Genomic DNA, 14,198 nt, shown 5'->3' on the forward strand with positions numbered 1-14,198 from the left:
GCTGCCAGGCTAAGTACTACTTGGCGAGGGTGGGCTCTGTGCAGGTCAAAAACTTTCCGAGTATTTCGCAAAATCGAAACTCGTAAGCATCGATAAGCTGAAGGTGATTAAAACCAATAATGCCATGGCCGTCTTGAGAATAGTAATAGGTACCGATATACCAGTCATCCGCAATGTAGATAAGAGCTTGACTGATCACGGCCTTTAGCAAGTAACAGCAAAAAAGGATGATAGCCATCCTCACGAAGAGGCGTTCTCGCTCTTTCAGGAAATATGTGGGTTGGAGAGCAGCAAATATAAACACGCACCTCAACGAAATATCTGGAGGCACGGCTAGATTTTCAGGCAAACATATGAGGTCCAGAGGAAGCTGTTTGTATCAGCTTCGGTTACTGCCCTCTTATAGTTTGCTGAAATTTGGGCGGATACAATGAAACAAGAATACATGAACTACCAAACTGCTCTTACCCCGGTCCAACACAAAGGGTCGCTGGGAGTTGCCTCAGCTTACCGCACGTATCCGATAGCGGAGCATAAGGATACTGAAGAGTCGATATGACCTTGGCAACAAGAGCCGATCATCAATTCTGCAGGAATATGGGGCAGAGAATACATTTCCAAACTAAGAGGCTGACTCCTACCTGACTCAATTTTTAGCTAGGCATGGTAACTTCTGTAAATACTTACATAGAATGAGGAGGGATAAAACCCAAACTACCAATACTGCGTTATTTTAGACGGTGTACGCTACACATTCTTTGACTGCGAACACTTCGCTTAACAATGATGGAGCAGAGAATAGAAATTTAATGACCTACACCCAGGCAGTGTCAACAATAAAATGGCCTGCCAAATTGACAGTGGAATACGGTCAGCAAGGCATGTGAGGCATATACTTCTAAGCCCATTAGTGTGACAGTTATTCTAAATGCGTTCCCAAGTACGATGAATTGCAGAGAGAAGGGAGGAGGCTCGGAGTGAGGCTTGAAATATCTTTGTCGGTGCACAAAGAATTTGCTCCTTCCACAAAATATGTGAGCGAAGTTACTTCACACTACAGAAGCACATGAATGTGATCAGGATACATGAGAATCCAGCCTACTCTTCTTATCTCGAGGATGATGAGAAGGCTGAGCAGTTTATATGCGCCTGTCCCACCTTTGTTAAGATGTGGTAAGAGGCTTTTAGCATAGATGCCTCAAGAGACGAAGAAGAATGCAATCAACCTCGACAGCCGCACTTAAGGGATTTGACCACTATTTATGGAGAATTGGCTGGTTTAAGATATCCAAATGATTCAGATTTTTAGCAGGTAAAGATTTCAGCGGTTTTACCAGTCTGAAACATTTCGAGTACTTACGCTTGCTAAAAACTTATCATCCATAAAATTGAAACTTATTAAAAGATGTGCTTACACGTAGAGCACGCAGGAAATGCGCCTGCTTTGGTGCAGGTGGGCTGCCCAATGTTGCAGCTAATTCATGTTGGTATACCAATGAAATTCCGTCACCCCTAGCTCCCCCAGCTGGTTAGGGGGTCAGAATATACCCGCGGTAGGTATGCCTGTCGTAAGAGGCGACTAAAATACCAGATTCAAGGGGTTGTGTAGCGCAACCGTTTCAGGTTGCCAGCGCAGTATATAGCTTCTCCAAACCCAATTGTCAATCTCTTCTATCCTTGGCGAATCCTGTTTAATTAACAGCCGAGGCTTTGGCGATTCCGAACTCCTTATGGATCCAGGGGGTGGGGGCAGGATGGCCAATAAGGTCGCATGTGGTCATAACAAATCGTTCCCGAGTTGGTCGGGCTTGTATCCGGCAAAGGACCATCAACATCGATAACACTCCCCAAGTCCTTTGGGGAGTGTTCTTATCTCGAAAACAACAACAACAGTCACCCCTCGCCCTATTTATGAAGGACAATGTTAACCTTTTAAGGGCTCTTGTGACCGAATAAGTAATTGACATAACTTATTCCAGGCCAAAGAGTAAGTATTCGGAAACAATATCGAGGTGTACTACCCAGTAGGATAAGGGCATAAGGTGGGCTTTGTATTGAAACTAGTCGTAAACTTTTAGAAATTGTTTCGGCGATTAGTAGGTAAAAAGCCGATACTAGCTCTCTAAAGATCTCGGGCGGTCTCTAGTATTACAGATTTAACTAACGAACTTTTATCAACCCTTCCCTATGGGGCCAAAGGGCGGCGCAAACGTACGTTTCAATGAATGAAACACCAAATGAGCAGCGCTAGTAGATACTCGTAATAGAGGGTACCTATACAAATATAAAGAAAAACGCTACAACAACACCATTAGGAAATTCCCTGAGAAAAAAATATATACATATCTTTTGTTTGTATCATCGCACACAAAGAAATTTGCCGCCAAAGTTACTGCCGCTGTCACCAATCTCATCTCATTTCATATCTGCTCGACTTTTGACTAAATTTTCACTTCATTTTCCACTGTTTTTTCTCTCGTTTATGTGTTGTGTTTGTCTTCCCGTATCGGACATATTTCGGATTTCGGCTTCTTACTTGCTGGGTGCCTTTGCTTGCCTTTACCTTTGTGAATTGATTTAATTTTTTTGTTGCAACATTTTTATGTTTGTTTGCCGTGTTATGGTGCGTATGCGTTTGTGTGTGTGTGTGTGTTGGCAAGTTTTGTGTCTCTTTTACTTTTAAAATCTCTGTCGTTTTGGCCTTTATGTTGTTGTTGTTCTGCTACTGTTTGGTTTTTTAGTTGCCTTGATTGTGGCTTTACTGGCGTTTCAGATTTGTTGTTTAGTTGTAATGTTATGTTGTTCATTTATTGTTGTTGTTACATATTTGTTTTTTTTCAGTTTTCTGTGCTGGTAGATTTTTCTATTTGTACAAAGGAAAATGAATGGTTCGTTGATCACAAATCGCATATGGTGGCAGAACAAAGAATCAGCAGAAAAAAAGCAAGAACGTTTTTAAACAGTGGGTAGGGAGAGGTCAAAAACGGTTTGTTATGGTCCATTTGGGAGGGTCACCTTTGGAACGCACCTAGCGGCTGGTGATAGCAAACAAAAATGTGCCATGGAAATTTTGAACGAAATGAACACTAGATGTCGCCACCGCCACGGGAAGCCATTTTGCCAAAAGAAAGGAAGAAACACGCTGTTTCCGGGGGAAGAAAAAAAAAAGATCGAGAAAAATTGACAGCGCCAGCAGTCAGACAAAAATCGCGGCAAGGAAAAATTAAATATTCCTTAAATTTGCCTAAAATTCCGGGAAAACAGCATTCCCACATAGACGAAAAACCAATTGGCAAACGCGTTAGCTAGTCATTGTGAAAAAAAAAAAAAATATAACATAAAACTGGAGCCGCAGAAAAAGCAAAAAAACCAATTGAAGAAGCAGATCGTTTTCCATTTTGGCGTTGCTCTTGATGTTGCCGTTTCCGCAAGCGTGAAGAAATTGTAATTGGCAAGGTTTGAATAATAAACCACTGCCAAATATATTAAGTTAGCTCAGTAACAACGACGTGCGTGGAATTGCTTTAATTTCCGGATAAAAGGGTAAACCCGATTATAATAACGAGCCTCCATCCCTTTTAAAGCCTCGTACACAAGCACCACCACGGTAAAACAATCGTTTAAATATTTATATATATACAAAGTGTTATTCGGCACGAGGAGACAACTTCCGCGACTTCTGCGCCTACTGAAGATCTTACTTTCGTCGTAAGCTCGTTTAGGGGTCAATACCAATACGAACTTACTTCATTGCAATCATCATCATAATTTTAAGCAGCGAATGGTCATGGTAACAATAATCGTCGTAGGCAACAACAAGGCCAACCACCACGTCAACAACGTAGCAATCCATTAAATTATCAAGCGGGAGGTAATGCTAACGGTGCGTATGCTCCTAAACAACCTAACTATCAATAGCAGAGTGGCTCTGAAACACCATCTGCAACATCCACGTGATTAACAACGACCAGCCGGGCCGCCTCGTATAGGCCTGCTGCAACATCACCTACTTTAACAACAACAGCAGCAGGGCCCCGAACATAGGTCTGCTGCAAGACTACATACGACAACAACGACCGTGAAACATGGTGAGTTCGTTCCGTGATGCGGACTAGTTAGGAATATTATACCTTTAGTATTAGTTGCTTTTTGTAGGTACTTAATGCGGCCGTAAGCCTTTGAAAAAAAAGGGGGAATGAAAATTTTTTTTCCTTCTCGAAATTTGCTGTTGTTGATTTTTCCGATACGGTCCGATGTACATATGTACACCTGCAAGTAGAATCACAGCTGCAAAAGATATTAACACATATTCCTAGCTATTTTCTTCTGTAACGCGTTAAAGAAATGTTTAACGAAAGCTACGTAAACGAAAGTCAAAGATGTTTTGGCAAGAGATTGGAAAATCTTAAGTAGACACTTTGAATATCTGCAAACTTTGCGAGTACGCATTTTAACATTTTCTTCCATATAGAAATAATTTTCCAATGGTAAGCTAAAGTTTCGATAATAATTGTCAAAAAGCATCGGGAATTCGGTTAGACTACAACCTTGTAATGCCAGCCTAAAATTAGTGAATTACAAAAAGCTGCATACTCAAACATTTTAATAAGGTTCTGAAGTAAAATTTCGATTTTTTTTCCAAAAATGATCTAGAAGCTGGTTTACAATTCATCCAAGTTTTTCTTAATAAAAAAAAAAGAGGAAGAAAATGAATTTGAATTTGCAGATAATCTTTGGTGCTAATTTTTAACTCGGAAATGTACGTTAACTTGCGCTGAAACTTAATGTAAAATTTGGTTGACTTATCTTGTTTGGTTGATTTTCCGACAGGGTGGATAAATGATGTATATTGGAACGATTTTCCGTCATCCCTTGTCAAATTTGGTTTTGAGACAAACCGGTTTCGGCGTTGTGCCATCATCAGTGTCGATTTTCGTTCTGATCTGTTGTTGTCATTTGTCCTGTATTTATAGTTCGTAGGTATATGAGCAGGTATTGTCAAATTGATGCTTGTGTATATTTAGTTATGTGTATGTGCTGTGTGTTCATCAGAACCGAGGGTGGTTTACTAATCGATTTGTGTGGCTGACTGGGGTAGGTAGATATCTGTGATTTTAGTCGTTTGACCTTCTTTGTCGGTTTTTTGTTTTGGTGTGTTAATTGTTTTGTGTTTATTTGTTGTTGTGCGTTTGTCTGTTGTACCTGTGTGATTAAGTTGTTTCCTGTAAACAAGTTTTAAAGGCTCGAATATTGTGTCAGAAATGGTGTTTATCTGTTCGTTTATTATTCTACCGTCGAATGTTTTCTGTTTGTAGATTTCCATGTTTTCGAGTACGTTGAGACGTCGGCCCTTTTCTTGTATGTGAAGAACCCTAACTGTTTTATTGATGTTTGCTGGGGAACATTCATTCTCGACCATGTGATTCGCGAAGTTAGACTCGGGTATAATGTTTGGATTCCGTATTTTTTTGTTGTAATCTCTAATATGTTCTCTGAACCTCGTTCTTATTTGCCGTCCTGTTTGTCCTATGTAACTATGCTGGCATCCGCAGGTAAGCTTGTATACGCCGTGGGTGCTAAACGGATCCTCTGAGTTAATGTTAGTTCTTAGTTTTCGCTCTAGATTGTTCGATGTTTTGAATGCTGTGTTAATGTTGTATTTTTTAAGGAAATTTGCCAATTTATATGTTGCTTTTCCAGTATATGTCATAGTAGTCCAGCTATTATTTTCTTTTTCATTATTTCTTTTTGGTTCTCCATTTGTCCTTCTGAGCTTATCTACTAGTGCTTTTTTATATCCGTTGTTTGCAGCGATATTATATATGACCTCAAGTTCTCTCTTATATGCCTCTTGTGTAAGAGGTGTTCTTTCAAGTCTTTGTACCAAGTGCCTTAATGCTGCATTTTTATGATGTTGAGGGTGATTTGAGGTATTGTGTATTATTGTATCTGTGGCCGTTGACTTTCTATATAAGTTATAGTTAAATCTTTTGGCTTCTTTATCAATATTTATCGTGAGGTCTAGATAGTTGATTCCTCCGTCTTTTTCGGTTTCCATTGTAAATTTTATATTGCCGTGCTGTTTGTTGAGGTACTCCAGTACGAGCTCTTCGTTATTAGTAGTTAAAACGCATATTATGTCATCCACGTATCTAGCATAAAATGACACGCCTAATTTGGACTTCAGCTCCTGTATGTACTTTTCTTCCAGATTTTGCATGAAATAAAATTTGGTTATTGAAAAAGGTATCAATTGTTGAATTGTGCTGTTAGTTAATGCGTGTAGATACCTAGCCATTTAGTATGTATTAATTAAGAGTGAAGAAAATTAATTTTCAAAGTCGCAAACACCAAAAACATATGTAATGTAAATTTTTTTTAAGAAAATGTGCAGGATCATTTTAAAAATCTCATCGTCATTGTTAAATTAAAAAAAAAAAAAAACATGATGCACGACAATATAGCTTATAAGCAAGAAAACAAATCTAGATTAAACCCAGGATCTATTAATATATACCTCTTGATATAAATTTTTCTTTGATAAAGCGAATGTCCGTAACGTTACTAGAGATATTTTCAATAGACCCACCTGGAAAAATAAATTGAATATATTTTTTTTAAAGTTACATAAATATCGTGTTCAGATCACGTAAAACGAAACAATGAAGCAACAGAAACCAAAAAAAGAAGAACTACATGTATTTGAGTATAGATTAAAGGAAATATGTATACAAATTTACACGAATAATGCCCAGCTCAGCTTCAGTACTAAATTTGTTCGAACAAAATTTTGTTACCAAACTTATTTTTAGCGCGAGCTATTCGAATACGAGTAAATTATCTGATTTTCAAAAAGTTCATAAAAAAAATATATTTTGTACTAAATTTGTTCTAAAATTTTTGTATTGTCAAATTGAGTCTTAGCACATGCTATTCACATAAATATGCTCCATATTTGAGGTGCGGTATAAGTACTAAAAAGTTCAAAAAAAAATTTAATTTTATTAGCTATAACATTTTTTTTTTTAACTAATCAAGGAAATGAATTGTCAATAAATTTGAGTTATAAATGGGAATGCTGGCAATCCTTTTTATTTAGAAGGCACTAGGTAAAGCAGGTAAGGGGCCACCGAAATTCAGGTGCGTCGGTGGCCATGGATTTGAGGGTGGGTTTTGCACCGGGCGTCGCAACAACACCCACGGCGCCCCTCTATATATTCGGCCCATTTCTTTTTTTGTTTGTTTTTGTTTTAAATTTTCAGCGGTTTTTTTTTGAGTTGGATTTCCAGCGTTAGCAACCGGTCATTTCCGGTTCGGTAATTCTTTTGCCTTTAGTTTTTTTTTTGAATTTTTAAATTTTGAATGTTTAACGGTCTGTCCGTGGCATCCGGTTCGCTCGGATGTTGTTTTATTTTGAATTATAAGCGTTTTGAGTCGGCTCTGCGCTTCTGTCAGTTTTTTTGAATTAGACAGCTGAGTTTTTTGAATAGGCATGATATAACTTTTTTTGTTATGGCGCAGGAACAGTAAGGTTGTAAGCACCCCGCCCAGCCGACATGACTAGCCACAGAGCACCCCCAGATCATGCCGACTGCCTTCCTTACTGCTCCATCAAAGATGCGATTCCATAACAGGTTGCAGCACTCAAGGTCAATACATCAAGCCCCTCAGTCCAAGGAGTCTTAGGCCGATTTCCTCTTCCCAATTCGTGTTGTGAAACTTATAATTTTTTACAAATAAGGCTTTCATCTGTAGGAATGCACTCGGATGATTTATCGACCAATGCTAAGGGAAAACCTTGGAAAACTTTTTTGGAGCATTTTCATGTTGCCTGTTCGGGTGCGATGTTGGGACCGTTGGTATTATAGGAAATCCAAAACACATCTTTGGTCGTTTAGATGCTATTGAAAGTAGCCGGCATACAAGGGCCGACCGTAAGTTCATCATGGAATAGGTGGTGGAATACCCTAGAAGGTACAATGTGGTCATATTAAATCGTTCCCGAGATGATCGGGCTAGTACCTTAATGGTGCTTGTTACCAGAATGTACCGGATCTATATCCGGCAAAGGAACATTAACATCGATAACACTCCCCAATAATTTGGATTGCTACTTAAATATGTAAATCATTTGGGTGCCAGTACATATTTGATGTCGTCAAAGTAGGCTCATGTGAACAGCATATAGCTAGGTATAAGTACTGTCTTTGAAATTTTTTGTGCCCACTAGCAGTCTGCTTCCGCACTAACGAGTCTTAAGCCATCCCAACAATTGTGTGCTGAAACTACCTCTCGCCAAGTCTACTGATGCTCAGGTAAATTTTCAATGTTCGTTGGAGTGTTGAGGAGACTGTGATACAGATGAATAGTTTGAGGAATTATTAATCGCCTAAGCGATCACTGACGCCAATTGGGAGCACCAAGGGCGGTCAAGTCGTCTTCCATCTACGTGGAGCTCTCCCCCTTGCTCAGATTTTAAGCTGCGGTGCCGGTTGAAATACTCTCTTGACAGTAGCGTCTTTGTTCGTTCGTACAACATGACCTAGCCAGCAAAGTCTTTGGGCTTTTATTCGCTACATGTCTGCGTAAAGCTCAGACGTGTCATTTCTATTCTTCTATCGATAATCGCCATACATCGTCCGGAGAATTTTTTTCTCAAACCCTCAAAAACCATTTCAACTTTCCTCGACACCGTCCATCATTCCGAGCCATACATAAGGACTTGTAGAGTCCGATGTTTGTTCTAGAGGACTTCACTTTTCAATTGCCTACTCAGTTTAGAGTAGCAATTCTTGGCAAGATAAACTAAGTCCTTCCAGATACACAAAGTCCTTCACAGCCTCGAATTTATATCGGTCAACAGTGGCTGCCAAGGTGCGAATGAAATCACACCGAGCATTAATAAGGTCTTGGAGTACTGCAAGTTTTGAAAGCGCTGCAGTTTTTAAAGGTCGAATTCAAAATTTGACCGCTAGGATATACTCTAATGACAGGTTTTTACTGTAAGAAATATCTTCGGGCTCATAAAACTGGTAGATAGCTAAGAGTGCTTTTTATAATGAGAATTTTTTCGTTTAAGGTTTCAGTCATAAATAGGTAAATAACTGTATATATTTCTAGCACATTTTTTTGAATTATAAACTTCCAATTTAGCACTACTGTTCAACACACATGTCGCACACTGTACAGTGAAGCTATGCTAAATGAGCAAACAAAACGGTGATTTTGGCGATCTGATATGAGAGACTACACCGCGTGTAACTTTTTTGAAGACGGTGAGGGCAGCAGAAACAGCCGAAACACAAGCAGGCAGGAATGTGAACGCAGTAAAACCACATCGCATAAGAAGTGTGTGATGATGACGGTAATGATGATGCGTTGAATGGTTATGGTGGTGGTGATGCGATGAGAATGTCCGCGCAACTAAAAGCACTTATACGGTGGCTGCTGCCAGCTATTTACCATTGCTGCTGTCGTCATTGCGGCGACTGATGCTGCACAATATAGCGCAGTAGCGAAACGAACAACAACATATTAAGTACTTACACTAGATGTGAATAGAATGACGTTTGGCTGATGATACACCAAGATTGGCTAAAGCATAATCGCCAACAGCAGAAGCAGCAGCAGCAGCAGTAGAAATACCAAAAGCAGCACCAATGTTAACATTCACCATAAGAATTACTGGGCATTTTTGGCATTTCATTTGCCATTTATGTTTCGTTTGTAAATTAACTTCGCTTAGAGCAGTTGATATATCATTTACAACAGCAGCAACGGCAATTTCGTTCATTGTAATTGTAAAAGAAGAAATATTAAAAAGTGAACACAAAGTAACTGTTGTTGAATTCTTGGTTAATAAGTACCGTATAATAACAATCTCATTGATGCCTGGGCACATGCAGGTGTGCTTGAGAGCAAGTGAGAACCGACAAAGGCAACACAAAAGAAACGGTTATGTTGCAGTGCTCATCGGCAGTCACGCCACCAACAGCTGGTAAAAAAGAGTGCGTGAGTGTATTTATGAATGAATGAGTAGGTGCATTCATATGCCGTTGTTACAGCGTGTAGCTAATGTTATTATCTGCAAGGCATTAAGAGGCACGTGTTGAATCCAGCTAACGTTTATAAAAAAAGCAGAACACAAAAAACAGTGAAATAAATAGTGGTGTTAAGAGAATAGAAGGCATTAAATTAAGTCAAAATATTCTATTTATACAAAATGTTTGCCTTAAAAACTAAAAAAAAATAAATAAAGACTTGGCGCGATTTACCTCCGCGGAGATTTACGCCGGTCTTCCCTTCCAATTCGCGTCGTGCTCCTCCTATTTTCCCTACAATACCCAGCTGTACTTGTACTCAGGGTATTATAACTTCGATTAGATAACGGTTCGTTGTACAGGTATAAAGGAATCGAGATAGATATAGACTTCCATATATCAATATCATCAGTATCGAAAAAAAATTTGATTAAGCCATGTCCGTCCGTCCGTCCGTCTATTCATCTGTCCGTGTGTTCGTTCGTTACCAGGATAACTTGAGCAAATTTTGAGATAAAAAAATAAATGTAAGGCGCGATAACCTCCGAAGAGATTTGAGGCCGAGCTTCTCTTCCAATTTGCGTCGTACCCCTTTTTTGTTTTTCCTACAAATTGGCGGGACGGGACCTACTTGTTTTATGCCGACTCCGAACGGTATCTGCAAGGCAGGAATACGCTCGGAGTGCTTGCCATACACTGCCGTGGGGCGACCCCACTTAGAAAAAAATTTCTTCTAAATGAAAAAACTTGTTTCTAAAATTTTGATGTTGCTTTACCCGGGGCGTGAACGCAGGATCTTCGGTGTGGATGGCGGAGCACGCTACCATCACACCACGGAGGCCGCCAAATATTGAGATATCTTCACCAAATTCGTTATCAGAATAGATTGATATTGAAAATGAGAGAAATCGGACAATAACCACGCCAACTTTTTCGATATCGAAAATTGAGAAAAATAGACAAAATGAGACGATTCAAAAACGAATACCGCTAAGCTAATGAAATTTGGTAGGTGGATTGGTTTAATGACGCAAAACATAAATTCTGCAAAATTTTGGAATATGGGCGTGGCACCCCCCATATTTAGAAGAAGAAAATTTGGAAGTTTAACAAACCGTAAATCAAAAGCCGTTACGGTAGCAACTGGCTTTCTAATCTTTGGCAATAGTAAAATCTGCCATGGTGAAACGACTCCTTTACTGGTTGATGCCACAGGTTCTAGAGAAGTCACTCGATTTGTATTAGTTGTCGGTGAAGTAAGAGTACGTCCACTCTCCGAAGTTGCATTATTTTGCTCGAAAACTTGTTTGCGGCAGTTACGTGCTCATCAGGGTTGCGTGTTTACAACATTTTTTGGATTGTTTACACTTTCATTGTAAACAACTGTAAATAATTTATTTAATAATTTGAGAAAAATTTAAACAACGTGACATCAGGACGGACAAGGCGACAGCCGTTTCGATTATACCTTCTAAATCTCTTCAAAGCCTTTTCTCCCGGGAGTAAATAAATGTAAACAATTGTAAACATTTACCAGCATATGTCATTTCAACTTATATTGTAAACTGTCACGTCAAACATAGATTTGAAAGAGCCAAAAAGTGACTTTTTATTTATTATAAAATGAAAATTGACCAAAAAAAAATAAAGAATACCAGTACACCCGAAACCGTTAACTGCAACCTGGCCAGTCTGAACCTTATAATACGCTTTAGAAAAGAGACCAACTAAATCGAATCGAGCAACTTTTCGTCCATTTTCTCTCATAAAACGCTTTAATTCGTTACTGTAATAAGTCTTGGTGGGCTCATGAATGCTGTCTAGCGGTTGCATTTTATGAGTGGAATGCAGAGGCAATGATATCATCACCACTCCGTTTTAACGAGCTAAGTTGATCACTTCAATATTTATTACTGTAGTGTCCATCTAAAATCAATATTATTGGATCTTCTTTCGTTGGTTTTGTGAATTCGAGAAAATGAAGAAACCTTTGCGAATATGTCAAGCTGCACCCAGCCTGATAAGTGGCAAGAAGATCGAGAGCCAGGTGACACATTTTTCATGAGCTGATCGTTGTGTTATTTTCTAGGAAAAGTGCAACTCATGCAACTTATTACAATTTGCTTTTTACCTTTCTTTCCAATGACTTTTGAAAATTTGGTTTGCACAACATAAAGCCCCGTCTCATCTATATTATAAATGTGAGTGGCTGAAAATTTATGCTTCTCAAACATTCAAGCAAATCAAAAAACATCTTAACATTTTCTTTATTGATACCTTTTGATCTGTCAAACGAAGTTCCAATAGGCGAACGGATTCTTAACCTGTCCTTGTGGCATTTACAGAAAGCATTAAGTCAGTTTTTACCGACGCAACTATGTAGAATAGAAAACGGATTTGTTTGAAATGTTAGCATAAATCGTCATTTTTCATTACAAAATCGTCCAAGCGTCATTCTAGTTGAAAATCGTCAAAATGACGACGGCGTCGTCAATCTGTCAGCACTGGCAGCAATATACACACATCCCACTCAAAACAAGTTTGCTCGTACAATTCACAGCGAACATACACAGAAACTGCATTATCAACCTGTGACTTCTGCGTCACCTTTTTTAAAATTCCACTCTCATCAAATTTTCATAAAGCGCCTTAAGAAGTATAACTTCAAAAATTTAATAAAGAAATTTATTTAGGCACCCTATAGTACATACTTAAGTTCCTAGCTGCCTTGAAAATTTACTCTTGCAAAAATGTTTCTCTTAAAATAAGATTTGCTATTTTCAAAATTTCGGAAGTTTTCTTATTTTCATCAGCTGACTTTTCCTTTGACAATCCATCATCATGCTATTGCTTTTCAATTTGGCCATTTAGTATTTCGAAAATCGTTGTCGTGTTTAGACCGCTACTAAAATATTTCAAAATAGACAAAGTGCAAACCAAAAATACTTGAAAAACAAAAATATAATATTTTCGACAAAATCAAGCGAATTGCAAGCAATATACTATTTACTTATTTATATACAAAATACATTTATTTTTATAAACGGAAAATAAAAACATTTAAAAATATTTATTTAGTATATTTATTTATACACAATAAAATACAACTAAAAAAGGAAAAAATTTGAAAATAATAACAACAAAAATAAAACATTTACTAGAATATTTATCACACCATTTTTTTTTCGAGTGAAATCTAATAGATAAAAGTAAAATCTGAAAGAATTTGTGACGTCTTGTTGTAGTGTATGCACTTAATAATAGACAGCTAGTTTGCTCATTGCGTTTAACGCAACGTAAATTGAAAAGTGTCACTTGTGATTGTCAAGAACAGCCATAGTTGAAGCACGCACCCACCCACCCATATAATAGCGAGGGGTGTTTGTTGTTATATCGGTGCCTCAACATAACGCTGTCTACATAAACAACACTAAACTTCTATGCGTGTGTTGCTATAAGAATGTAAGTGTATTGGTGATATGACGGTTGGTGTTTAGTGTGTTTTTGAATTATTGACAATTAATGCAATGACATTGCGTGAATGCGCCATAAATTAAATACAAAAGTTTGTGCGAAAAAGCAACAAATGGTACACTAAAAATGCTTTATTCTAAAATTTACGTACAGTGTTGAACAAAAGTCTACATACATCACCTACTTTTGTTGTTTAGAAAAGACAAAAACATTGCGGAAAAATTTCTACACACAATTTAATTGTAAACCTTTTTTTATAAGCTTTTATTTACTTTCGCTTGACTGTTGTCTGTAATCAAAACTTGCAAGTTAAATTTGATACACTTCCCGGTGTCCGATTGAGCTGAAATTTTGCACACATGTATAACTCAGATGACAATGCAATATTACTTTGCGAGAATTCGATAAATTAATCGATAACAGAGTGTATTCACAAGGGAATAAAAGCCTAAGTCCTCAGGAATGCAGGTAACTTCGCTTTGTTTGTGTATGCAACAAACGTAGAAGTTAGGCTGTTAGCGCTAAATGTTGCATACTTTTTGTTGCATACTTTTCTGCGCACTTGATTTTGTTTTACAGATTTTTGGCGATGGAACAGAGCAGAGATCTGCAACCAGTAGTTGTAAACTGAACGCGACATAGGAAAAGTCACAATAAAATATGATTTTAAGTTAATTAACACTC

At 38.1% G+C, this 14,198-nt stretch overlaps 2 protein-coding genes across 2 annotated transcripts in view; one reads left to right on the forward strand and one right to left on the reverse strand.

Annotated features, from left to right (window-relative positions):
• The window catches only part of ort (ora transientless), a 234,170-nt gene that overhangs the window by 175,699 nt on the left and 44,273 nt on the right, over nucleotides 1-14,198 (reverse strand). The gene's annotated exons all lie outside the window — the stretch shown is intronic.
• LpR1 (Lipophorin receptor 1) overlaps nucleotides 12,937-14,198 on the forward strand; it is a 1,438,611-nt gene continuing 1,437,349 nt past the window's right edge. Inside the window, exon 1 of the mRNA XM_067758124.1 lies at nucleotides 12,937-13,502. The gene's annotated coding sequence lies outside the window, so the exon portion shown is untranslated. The remainder of the gene's footprint in view (nucleotides 13,503-14,198) is intronic.

The sequence above is a fragment of the Eurosta solidaginis genome, chromosome 1, assembly GCF_040869045.1.
Source record: "Eurosta solidaginis isolate ZX-2024a chromosome 1, ASM4086904v1, whole genome shotgun sequence".
Classification (NCBI taxonomy): Eukaryota; Metazoa; Arthropoda; class Insecta; order Diptera; family Tephritidae; genus Eurosta; species Eurosta solidaginis.